A 12,935-nucleotide genomic window follows, 5' to 3' on the forward strand; every position below is an offset into this window, starting at 1 on the left:
ACAATCCTCTCCTTGAGTATGGTTTCCATTAATTTCCCTACTATTGATGTCAGGCTTACTGGCCTATAGTTGCCCGATTCCTCCCTACTACCTTTCTTGTGAATGGGCACAACATTTGCTAATTTTCAATCTTCTGGGACGACTCCTGTTACCAGTGATTGGTTAAATAAATCTGTTAATGGTTTTGCTAGTTCACAGCTGAGCTCTTTTAATAGTTTTGGGTGTATCCCATAAGGCCCCTGTGACTTATTTGTATTAATTTTAGACAGCTGACTTAAAATCTGTAAAGACACATGCATCAACAGATTCATTAGTCTTCCTTACTAACTGAGGTCCTTTTCCATCATTTTCCTTTGTAAAAACTGAACAGAAGTATTCATTGAGGCAGTCAGCTAGTTCTTTATCTTCTTCCATATACCTTCCTTCTATCGTTTTTAATTTGGTAATTCCTTGTTTTAGTTTCCTTTTTTCATTTATGTATCTGAAGAATGTCTTATTGCCTTTTTCCACTGACTGAGCTAATTTCTCTTCTGCCTGTGCTTTAGAAGCTCTTATAACTTGTTTGACCTCTCTCTGCCTAATCTTATAAATTTGCCTGTCATCCTCGTTTTTTTATTTTTTTATTACTAAATGATATCTTTTTGTTTTTAATGATTCTGGCCACTTTTGCTGAGTGCCACAGTGGTCTCTTCATTTTTTTTGCTTTTAATGACAAGCCTAATGCAATTTTCTGTTGCCTTCAATAGTGCAACTTTTAAGTAGTCCTGAACTCCATTGAAACTGTTCCAATCTGATAGGGACTCGTATACCACTAATCTAATTTTAGAAAAGTCAGTTTTTCGCAAATCTAAAACTTTTGTTTTTGTGTGGTGTGAATCAGTGACTGTGCTTATAGTAATCCCCTCAAATAATGCAAACCCTCAGCTCCCAGTACGAGAGACAGCAATCTGGTAACAGCCTCATGGGCTGCATGGCGCATTCCTCAGACCCTGCAGGTTATTATAAGAGCCCTCCTACCACTAATGGAAGCTGTCATGCTAATAGCCCTAAATTAGAGGGTTAATATCTATGCAGCGCTCTTACGTTTGAGGCTATATGGCAAAGATGGCCAACCTGTGGCTCTCCAGCTGTTTAAAACTACAACTCCCACTATGCCCTGCTGTAGGCTGATAGCTGTAGGCAGTCTGGTCATGCTGGGAGTTGTAGTTTTACAACAGCTGGAGAGCCTCAGGTTGGCCATCCCTGCTCTTTGGTTTGGTGTCACTGATCACTGATATACAATGGAGAAGAGTGAACATTATAATGCAATTAGAGGGATGACTGCGGTGCCCTGCAGAGCATTAATTGTGCAGATGAGGCGAGTCGGAGGCGCACACTTTACACACCAACGTGTTTGTACAAGAGGCATTCGGATGACTGACAGATGATGAGAGGTTGTATAAAAGGCAGGAAGTTAAAGGGAATGTGTTATCAGAAAATTAGCTATTCTTTAAATCAAGTTTTTAAGGTAAACATATTTGAAAGAACTTTTGATGATATTTTGAATTTTCCATGTCACTATCTATATAAATAATAAAAATAAAAAAAATGTGGATCCGCAAAACACGTTACGGACTTATTAGAACTCCCTGTGTTATTTGTGTCTGCAGCCTTTTCAATCACTGTGCCCTGTGGGCACCTGTCACTGGTGCCAGCTAAGAAAGGAGAAAAATAGCTGAAACACTGGTAACTTTTCAGGAAAGACTATAGCCCTCATTAAATGCTGCAAACAATAGAGACCCGGAAATGAAACGAGTCAGGAAATCTAGATCTATGTAATGTCCTGGCCGGAGTTCGACAAGTCTGGACACTAAGAAAACACAGTGATAAAACGGCGTTACCCCCATAGAATGCCAGGATAAACTTCACACGGCAATGGCCACTGTTTCTTCTCGGTATTATTCTTAGTGGTTTCCAAGGTTAAATCAATACTGCAATTTCCTCCTTAGACGGAGCTCAGCTAATTAACCAGAAGAATCCTGAGTATTTGAGAATGTGCCAAAAGTGATAGAGCAATAAAATGATAAAAAGCAAAGAGTCTGCACCTTGGAGAACACTCCGGAGTCATTAGAGGCAGCGATGCATTTATCATTCCAACCCAATGTGCATTATGGAGGAGCTGCAAAACATACGGCGTAGAATCCTGATCATCCAGCGGGGTTTGGCTGGATTATTAGACATCCTAAACTAAAGATAGTCCAGGTATGCAGAAGGGAAACAGACTGGACCACATAGATTATTCTGGAGGCGATCTTAGATTCTGACTTGCCATTTTAGGTAAATTCACATGTTTCATACAGTTTTTGCAGCCAATAACAGAAATAGATCATAGGGAAAGCATACAAGAAAGAAAAAAAATCACGGAAAAAGATACAAAACATCCTACAAGATATGATAGTAAATATGCGGATGTGCATGGCTACATTTATAAAATAACAGAAAATAATGCACTAAAACAATAGATGAAAACATAATATATGGACTAAGCACAGATGTGTTTTGATCAAAATATATTGGCTGAGAGTCAATTATTATTACAGCGAGAGCTTAGTCCATATATTATGCATCTATTGTTAAAGGGAACCTGTCACCTGGAATTTGGCAATAGAGCTGAGGACATGGGCTGCTAGATGGCCGCTAGCACATCCGCAATACCCAGTCCCCATAGTTCTCTCTGTTTTTATTGTGTAAAAAAAACGATTTGATCCATATGCAAATTAACCTGAGATGAGTCCTGTCCCTGACATGAGTCCAGCGTGAAGGAGCCCAGCACCGCCCCGCATCTTCCCAATCTCCACCTTGCTCCCCGACGTCACAAAGCTAGAGTGCCGTAATCTCGCGATCCGCGAGCTAGCGCATGCGCAGTTCCGTCCCTGAGGCTGATGCCAGCACAGGGAAGGAACACTATGCCGACACAGCGCATGCGCTAGCTCGCGCATAGCAATATTACGGCGCTCTAGCTTTGTGATGTCAGGGAGCAAGGAGGAGATTCGGAGGGTGCGGGGCGGTGCGGGGCAGTGCTGGGCTCCTTCACGCTGGACTCATCTCAGGGCAGGACTTATCTGAGGTTAATTTGCATATCTATCGTTTTTTAGACACAATAAAAACACACAGAGCTATGGGGACTGGGTATTGCGGATGTGCTAGCAGCCATCTAGCAGCCCATGTCCTCAGCTCTATTGACAAATTCCAGGGGACAGGTTTCCTTTAAGGCATACAAGAAAGATTTGATGTCTCTTTTTTTAATCCACTCCTAGTTTTAGCTTTAAAAAAAAAAAAAAAAACATGGACACTTTTTTTGTGCATTTTTTTTTTAAACGATTTTTTTTTTGTTCCAATTAGTTTTTTGGGTCACATGTTCTTGACGAAAGTGGAAGATACTGTCTATAATAAAGAAAAGAATAAAGCACAAGTAAAAATATTATATGTCTACAGGTCTACCAGATCAGGTCAATTCAGAACTGCGGTTTGCGGCTTTTAGGGGTGGTTGCGGCCGGCGGTCTGACTTGCCATCGGGTCTCCGTGCGGCTGTAGGGGGAACCCGATGGCATGGAAGGCAGCGCGATGCCTTCCTTAGGCATCGGCGCTGCCTTCTGGTGACGAGCCTGTGAGATCCAGCCCCCTGGATCTCACAGGCAGGAACCTGTAAGAGTAATACACAATACAGAAGTATTGGAATGCATTGTAAAGGGGATTAGACCCCCAAAAGTTGAAGTCCCAAAGTGGGACAAAAAAATTAAGTAAAAAAAAAAGCTTAAAAAATAACGTTTTCCCCCCAAAAAATTAAGTTTCAAGCAAAAATAAACAAGAAACGTAATTTTCCCCAAATAAAAGTAAAAAAAATTGGAAAAAAATAAACATATTAGGTATCGACGCGTCTGTATCGACCGGCTCTATAAACATATAACATGACCTTACTTACTATTACACAAAAAGTGTATTATATCGGCACGTTGATCTTCCGTTTTCGAAATGTGATATCCTTATACAGTATATTAGTATTCCCCCCTCCATAAGATGCACTGACATTTTCTCCTCACTTTGTGGCGAAAAATATGGTAGTTATTTGCGGTTAGATAGACCCATTGCAAAAACTGAAAAATTGGCCTGGTAAGGCCTAGTTCACACGAACGTTTTTTTTGCGAGTGTACGGGCCGTTTTTTTGTGTTCCGTATACGGTAACATTCATTTCAATGGTTCCTAAAAAAAACCTGAATGTTTCCGTTTCCGTATTTCCGTTCCGTTGAAAGATAGAACATGTCCCATATTTAGCCGCAAATCACGTTCCGTGGCTCCATTAAAGTCAATGGGTCCGCAAAAAAAAAGGAACACATACGGATATGCATCCGTATGTCTTCCTTATCTGTTCCGTTTTTGCTGAACCATCTATTGAAAATGTTATGCCCAGCCCAATTTTTTCTATGCAATTACTGTATATGCCATACGGAAAAACGGAACAGAAACAGAAACACAACGGAACTCGGAACAACGGATCCGTGAAAAACGGAACGGAACAACGGATCCGTGAAAAACGGACCGCAAAAAACTATAAAAGCCATACATTCATGTGAACTAGGCCTAAGAAGGGGGGGTAAACACTCTGGTAATTAAGTGGTTAAACATGGATTCTATGCCTACAACCTGACCATCTGCTGACAAGCCACTGGAAGAAAATCCATGCAGAATAATGAGAACAAATCCACAGCATGTCCTTTTTTGCCTCATATTCTGCACAGAAAAGCTGCAGCTTAGCCCCACTGATTGGCTTGGTGTGGAGCTGCTGGCAATCCCACAGCAGATATCTAGAGTTTCTAGCTTTGGATTTCTGCTGCAGACTTTCGGAAACATCCAGGGCATGTGAACCTGATCTTAAAAATCAGAGAAGCTGCAAGTCTGCCACAGTGATTTACAATAAACTACGCCACGTGTGGATCCATTGGCACGTTCACAGCAGAAAGCAGAGCGTTTTCTGAGAATTCCATGGGATGTGACCCTGGCCACAATCATTAATGTAGAAAAAGCAGCCGACGGTGATGTTGGGGACCAATATACAACAATTAAGACTATGGGGCACGTTTACTATAGCGTCTGCGCCTGTAGGAGTAAAAAAAGCTGTTTCAGACTTATTTTTTAAGTCTCATTAACCAACTGATTTTTCGCCTGTTTAGGAGGAAATTTGCTCCTTGTTCGTCTAATTCAGGCATCCTCAAACTGCGGCCCTCCAGCTGTTGCAAAACTCCCAGCATTCCCTGACAGCCTACAGGTATCAGCCTACAGCAGGGCATTGTGGGAGTTGTAATTTTACAACAGCTGGAGGGCCGCAGTTTGAGAATGCCTGGTCTAATTCTTATTTTGAGACTAATTATGGAGTTGCCTTTGTTTTGCACCTTATTTCCGATGTATTTATGTTGGTGCACCTTTTTTGTGCCTGAATTAGGCGCATGAACAGTCTTATTTCTTTTTTTTTTTTAAATAGTTTTTATTAAATTTTTAGTTTACATCGATTTACAAGTACAAAAAAATTAAATTTTGTATCCTTTTATAAAAATGTCGCCTATCTATATCTACCTTTAACAAAAAAATGTATCATCATTCTCTCTCTCTGTCCCCCCCCCCCCCTCCTTTGTAACCTATATCCTCAATCTTTCCCAGATCTTATCAAACTTCAGCAGTCCTTCCTCTGACTTTATATGGTATCTTTTACAGGCTTAGGCTACATGCACACGACCGTATGTGTTTTGCGGTCCGCAAAAATAAAATAAAACGGATGGCGTTCCGTATGACGTTCCGTATGTGTTCAGTTTTTTGGGGGGATCCATTGACTTGAATGGAGCCACAGAATTAGCAGGCAATAATAGAACATGTTCTATCTTTTAACGGAACGGAAAAACTGAAACAGAATGCATACGGAACACATTCCTTTTTTTTTGCGGAACCATTGAAATGAATGGTTCCGTATACGCAACAGAAAAAACAGCCCGTAAACGAAAAATGTGTGAAAGAGGCCTTAGTCTGCGAGAGGGTTTTTTGGTAACTTTTTTTTTTTTTTAATACCCTCAAAATCATCCCCCAACTTTCATTGTCCATCGAGTCAACCACTCAAAACCTAATTTGGTGGCCTGGGGGGGGATACTCGTATGTATAAATAAATAATGAGTACAATTGACAAAGTACCAGGATGTAATATCTGTCAGATACTAGAGGCCGGTTTTCATAAACAAGATTTTTTTACGGAGTCTTTGTTAATACATTTATGGCATAAAGTATGGACAGAAGTTGAATCCCTTTGGAATAATACAGAGCTCCATGAGGACACTTATTTCTACTGCACTCCTGACCAAGCTTATTTTTCCCGCCTGTTTTAAAGGGGGAACTTGCACAATTTGTTTTCCATTGAAAGAGTTGAAACTTTTTCCAGTCATTTGCACAATTTTTTCATGCGTAAACCAATTAGACAAGTCTTAGGGAATATGAACCTGTCTTACAAGAAAACAACCACTAGAGTTCAGTCTTAGACTAAATATGATTAACCCGTTCATAACATCAGCCATACATGTACAGTGGATGTCGGGTCTTCAAAGATGTAGCCTGTTCCGGAGTAATGCTGGCTGCGGACATTTAACCTGTCAGATGCCATGGTCAAATGTGACCACAGCATTTGAGAGGGCTAAAACATCTCCCCTGGTGGAAATTGGGGAAGACGTTCCTTTAGGGTCCATTCACACTTCCGTGGTGTGTTGCAGACCCGCAAATTGCGGATCCGCAACACACCCTGCCGGCATCCACTATAGAAATGCCTATTCTTGTCCGCAGCTGCGGACAAGAATAGGACATGTTCTATCTTTTGCGGAGCTGCGGACCAGAAGTTCGGGCCGAAACCCAGAAGTTCGGGGCCGCGCTCCGCAAATGCGGAAGCGGAGAACACACAGTGTGCTCTCCGCTTCACATCCGGGCCCATAGAGAATGAATGGGTCCGCACCAGTTCCGCAAAATTGCAGAACGGGTGCAGACCCTTTTGCGGAAGTGTGAATGGACCCTAACAGTAATGAGCCTGTACTAGGCTTCCAAGCTAATCTACAGTCAGGTCCATAAATATTGGGACATCGACACAATTCTAAATTTTTTGGCTCTATAGACCACCACAATGGATTTGAAATGAAACTAACAAGATGTGCTTTACCTGCAGACTGTCAGCTTTAATTTGAGGGTATTTACATCCAAATCAGGTGGATGTTTTTTCAGCCTAATGATGGCTTGCTTCACTGATAGTGAGAGCTCTTTGGATCTCATCTTGAGAGTTGACAGCAACAGATTCCAAATGCAAATAGCACACTTGACATTAACTCTGGACCTTTTATCTGCTCATTGTAATTGGGATAATGAGGGCATAACACACACCTGGCCATGGAACAGCTGAGAAGCCAATTGTCCCATTACTTTTGGTCCAGTAACAAGTGGGAGGCACATATGCAAACTGTTGTAATTCCTACACCGTTCACCTGATTTGGATGTAAATACCCTCAAATTAAAGCTGACAGTCTGCAGGTAAAGCACATCTTGTTCGTTTCATTTCAACTCCATTGTGGTGGTGTATAGAGCCAAAAATGTTCGAATTGTGTCGATGTTCCAATATTTATGGACCAGACTGTATATATAAAGCCGAGTGTATGTGTCCGCTAAAAGAATCCACACCGTTGTATTTACAATCACGAAATTTGGCACACAGGAACATCAGGTGTCCGGGAAGGTTTTAGAACAGGTCTCAGCTCTCTAGGATGTACCGTTCCCGAGATGATCCCAAAAAATGCATTAGCCTCTAGAAGCTTGGTCACATGACCCTTATCAGCCAATACATGCTCTCAGGTCCTTCGTCCTTCAGCCTCCACACACACAGTTTTACTTCAGGTTTCCATAACAACCCAGCCATTTATTTTCACTGCTGTAGGTCAGTTTTAAAGGAAATCTGTCACCAGGATAATCGCTATTGAAGTAAAGCCATGGCCTAATAGCACTTAGTACCTTATTTCAAGATGTGCTTTTGTTCCAGCAATAGATGTTTTATCCACTGAAAATCCAGTTTATTTGATATGCAAATGAGCCAGTAAGGTGCCCAGCGGGGCGTCACTCTTGCAGGAGAGAGCCCAGACACGCCCCCTGCCACAATGTGTCCACCCTCAAAAGACTTAAAACTCCACCCCCATGTCCCGCGAAGCCACGCCCCTGATCCGGTAAGGCCACGTCCCTACCACTCCTGAGCTGACAGTGAGTGAAAAAATGAAGGTAAAAATCAACTTCTGTCAGCTGCAGAGGTGGGAGGGAGGGTGACTTTCTCCCTGCAGATCACACTCACTTAGACTCCATTCAGATGTCCATAGTGCATTGCGGATCCGCAGTACACCCGGCCGCCACCCCCATAGAAATGCCTATTCTTGTTCCGCAATTGCGAACAAGAATAGGACATGCTCTATTTTTTTCCGGAGCTGCAGAGCGGAAGATAGGGGCCACGCTCCGAAAATGCGGATGCGGACAGCACACTGCGTGCTGTCCGCATCTCTTCCGGCCCCATAGAGAATGAATGGGTCCACACCTGTTCCGCATAATTGCAGAATGGATGCGGACCCATTCTACGGACGTATGAATGGACCCTTAGAGTGAGCTGTTCAAAAGGACACGCCCCCCGATCTGGTTAGGCCACGCCCCTCCAACTCCTCAGTCAACTGAGATTAAAAAAATGCCAGAGAAAGTACCCGGAATAACTGAAATAAATGCCAAACGTTTGGTTAATTTCTGTGACCTAATAAACAAAGAACTGTTCATTTTGCATATTTTTTTATTGTGAGATTTTTCACACACTTAAAATTTTATGATATAAACAACTCGCAGTTTACTGAATAAGAATACACCCGGTGAGCAAAAATGCTGTCCCCCACAGATTTTTGGGGGTTCCTACACCCATGGCTGCAGAGGTGGGAGGGAGGGTGACTTTCTCCCTGCAGATCACAATCAGACATTACAGTGCTGCTGTCTTAGGCCCCTTTCACACGCGTGAAGTGAATGCATTGCACCCGCACTGAATCCGGACCCATTCATTTCTATGGGGCTGTGCACATGAGCGGTGATTTTCATGAATCACTTGTGCGTTGCATGAAAATCGCAGCATGCTCCTCTTTGTGCGTTGTCCACGCAACGCAGGCCCCATAGAAGTGAATAGGGCTGCGTGAAAATCGCAAGCATCCACAAGCAAGTGCGGATGCGGTGCGATTTTCACGCATGGTTGCTAGGAGACGATCGGGATGGGGACCCGATCTTTATTATTTCCCCTTATAACATGGTTATAAGGGAAAATAATATCATTCTGAATACAGAATGCATAGTACAATAGGCCTGGAGGGGTTAAAAATAATAATAATTTAACTCGCCTTAATCCACTTGTTCGGCAGCCGGCATCTCTTCTGTCTTCTTCTTTGAGGAATAGCACCTTTAATGACGTCACTACGCTTATCACATGGTCCGTCACATGATCCATCACCATGGTAAAAAAAGATCATGTGATGGACCATGTGATGAGCGCAGTGACGTCATCAAAAGTCCTATTCCTCAAAGAAGACAGAAGAGATGCCGGCTATGCGAATAAGTGGATTAAGGCGAGTTAAATTATTATTATTATTTTTTTAACCCCTCCAGCGCTATTGTACTATGCATTCTGTATTCAGAATGCTATTATTTTCCCTTATAACCATGTTATAAGGGGAAATAATACAATCTACACTACCTTGAACCCAAACCTGAACTTCAATGAAGAAGTTTGGGTCTGGGTACCACATTCAGTTTTTCATCACGTGCGTGCAAAACGCATTGCACCTGCGCGATAAAAACTGACTGCAATTGCGTACCTACTCACGTGGGTTTGCCGCAACGCATCCGGATCTTATCTGGACACGCTCATGTGAAAGAGGCCTTAGAGTGAGCTGTTCAAAAGGACACGCCCCCGATCCAGTAAAGGCCACTGTTAAGGGGGCGGGCCCCTGTGGAGGTCACTGTAAAGGGGGTGGTATGCTGTGAAAGTCACAGTTAAAGGGGAAGGCTGCTGTAAAGGTCAAAGTTAAGAGGGTGGGCTGCTGTGGAGGTCCAATTTTAAGGGACGGGGCACTGTGGGGGGGGGGGGGTCAGTGTTAAGGGGTGGAGGGCTGTGGAGGTCACTGTTTTGGGGGAGGGGTGCTGTAGATGTCACTGTTATAGTGGATAGTGTTGATATATTTTAACGACACACACAAACATTAAATGAAATAGATTAAATATACCCGTGCGAAGCCGGATCCTTCAGCTAGTTACTTATATATTACAGTTCAGGCCAGCACTTTACTGTAATATAGTGATTTCTGTAAAGAATTGTGGAACAAATTAAAATTCAATTATTCTATACAAATAGCAATCTGATGATTGCAAGTTGGGGTCCAATTGGGGAACAAAAACTTTACATTTTTAACAAAATGTTAAAAAACAACTTTTAAATTAAAAAAAAAAAAAATCTAATCACCCCCCTTTTCCCAAAATCAAAATAAACAGTTTAAAAAAAATAACATCATGGGCATTGCGGTGTGCGAAAACGCCCGTACTATTAAAATATAAAAAAAAAGTATCCCATATGATGAGTGGTGTAATAGGGCAGTCAGTGGAGGTTCGACAAGGCCGCTGCCAGTAGTCCCGACGGGCGCATCAGGTTATACCTAGTGAGCACGTGCGGGATCTGGCTGAATCGAGCGGACGTACGAGAGGCGGCGTTGAACTGTGGTAGGCGGATCGAAAGAAAGGGAGGGCGGCGATTTCAGCATTGAAGGCGGCGCTGGGCACCTAAACGAGATGGATGCAGCCGGGCACCTTTCACTATGAAACGTCCCCTTGGACACATTTCGAAGTGATTGGCAGGTGATATAAACCTCTTTTTTATGAATATAGAGCCACAGGGGCATTTAATAAACTCACTTTAGGATTCAGTGTTTTACAAGGGACATCGCCATATGTTTAGCTTATAGGACCAATTTCTCATGACAGAATCCCTTTAATATACAGTGGAATAAAGTGGCATGAAAGAGGTTGCTCTGGTTGTCGTATGTGCCCTTCCAATACACACTCAGCTATTAGCAGGTCCCTCCTGAATCCACCATCTGAGGTTGGCTCTCACTACTCTAGTAGTCAATGAAAAGTGTAGAACGTGCTGCAGAGAAAGCAACCATAGACTCTCGGGCCCTAAGGGTGGCTGCATACGATGCGGATTACGCAGTTTTTCTGCCCGGATTTTGTGCGGTAAAACCTCAGCGTGATACAGTACCAGCAAAGGGCATGAAATTAGACAAATCTCATGTACACACTGCTTTTTTCCTTAGGTGCAGAAATTGACCTGTTGTTCAGATTTTAAAATCCGCAGCACGTCACTTTGTGCGATTCTGCACGTTCTGTAGAGAGGTTTTCTCCATAGACTTTAATGTGGTTGTTTACATTAAACAGAAAATCTGCATGAAAACCTGCACCAAAAAAAAGCTATATATAGTGTGTATTTATATGCTTTTTTTGGTGGACATTTCATGCGGATATTCTGCACTGTGTGCAGACACCCTAAGGCCCCTTTCACACGGGCGAGAATTCCGTGTGGGTGCAATGCGTGAGGTGAACGCATTGCACCCGCACTGAATCCGAACCCATTCACTTCAATGGGGCTATTCAGATGAGTGGCGATTTTCACGCATCACTTGTGCGTTATGTGAAAATCGCAGCATGTTCTATATTCTGCGTTTTTCACGCAACGCAGGCCCCATAGAAATGAATGGGTCTGCATGAAAATCGCAAGCATCTGCAAGCAAGTGCAGATTCGGTGCGATTTTCACGCATGGTTGCTAGGAGATGATTTTAGCAAATTGATAAAAGTAAATTTACTGTATTATTTTCTCTTATAACATGGTTATAAGGGAAAATAATAGCATTCTGAATACAGAATGCTTACTAAAATGTGGATTGAGGGGTTAAAAAAATAAATAAAAAAATAACTCTCCTCATCCTGTTGTTCGCGCAGCCGACATCTTCTTTATTCTTTTTTCAGGACCTGCCAAAGGACCTTTGATGTAAAGATTTCTATCTTCATTCAGAAGGACCTGCGCTGACGTCACCGTGCTCACCACGTCATCAAAAGGTCCTTTGGCAGGTCCTGAAAGAAGAAGAAGAAAGATGATGATGCCGGCTGCTCGAACAACACGATGAGGTGAGTTAATAAAAACATTATTTATTTATTTTTATTAACCCCCTAAAGCCACATTTTAGTAAGCATTCTGTGTGAAGAATGCTATTATTTTACCTTATAACCATGTTATCATGGAAAATAATTAAATATACAGAACACCGATCCCAAACCCGAACTTCAGTGAAAAAGCCTAGGTTCGGGTCTGGGTACCACAGTCGGTTTTTTATCACATGCGTGCTAAACGCATTGCACCCGCACGATAAAAACTGAACATCGGAACGCAATCGCAGTCAAAACGGACTGCAATTGCGTACCTACTCGCACAATTTTCCCTGATCGAAAGACGCAACACATCCAGACCTAATCCGGACACACTCGTCTGCAAGGGGCCTAAGGGCCCGGTCACACAGTGTTTTTCACGCATTTTCTATGTGGAATCCGCACCAGAAAAAGCCTCTAAAAACCCTCCTATTAATTTCAATGGAAGGCAGAACTGGCTTTTTTTTTTTTCCCATGCCGGTTTTTTTCTCCTCCATCTTTGAGTCGAATCTGCGCTGATTCTCCCATTGAAATGAATAGGAAGCTGAAAAAAAAAAAGAAAAAAAAAAAAAGAAAAAGCATAGAAAATCTGCACAAATTCCGCACTTATTTTTTCAATGTGTTT

This window comes from Bufo gargarizans, chromosome 2 (genome assembly GCF_014858855.1).
Source record: "Bufo gargarizans isolate SCDJY-AF-19 chromosome 2, ASM1485885v1, whole genome shotgun sequence".
Classification (NCBI taxonomy): domain Eukaryota; kingdom Metazoa; phylum Chordata; class Amphibia; order Anura; family Bufonidae; genus Bufo; species Bufo gargarizans.